The sequence below is a fragment of the Alligator sinensis genome, unplaced genomic scaffold (genome assembly GCF_000455745.1).
Source record: "Alligator sinensis unplaced genomic scaffold, ASM45574v1 scaffold234_1, whole genome shotgun sequence".
NCBI classification, from domain to species: domain Eukaryota; kingdom Metazoa; phylum Chordata; order Crocodylia; family Alligatoridae; genus Alligator; species Alligator sinensis.
The window spans coordinates 1,505,835-1,506,126 of record NW_005842334.1 but is presented as its reverse complement, the minus strand read 5'-3'; the positions used below and the strand labels follow the sequence as shown (position 1 = coordinate 1,506,126).

Here is a 292-nt window from a genome sequence, read left to right as displayed (position 1 = left end):
CCAAGAGTTTTCAAAGATCCGTGCTAGAGGCTGGGCTATGATGCTCGCCAGCTCCTTGAGTACCCTGGGGTGAAGATTGTCAGGGCCAGCTGACTTGAAGGTATCCAGCTTCTCAAGATGTTCCTTCAGAAAGTCAGCATTAAAGGAGGGCAGGGGATCACCCTCACCCGGACTTCCCGGCCCTGTAGCGGGCATGGACGTCCCATGGGACTGATGAAAGACTGACACAAAGTACCTATTTAATAGGTTGGCTTTTTCCTGGGCGTCAGTTGTCAGTTGCCCCATCTGGTTC

General features: G+C 52.7%; 1 protein-coding gene across 1 annotated transcript in view; it reads left to right on the top strand.

Moving 5' to 3' along the window:
* The window catches only part of LOC102376958 (macrophage mannose receptor 1-like), an 80,054-nt gene that overhangs the window by 27,847 nt on the left and 51,915 nt on the right, over positions 1 to 292 (top strand). The gene's annotated exons all lie outside the window — the stretch shown is intronic.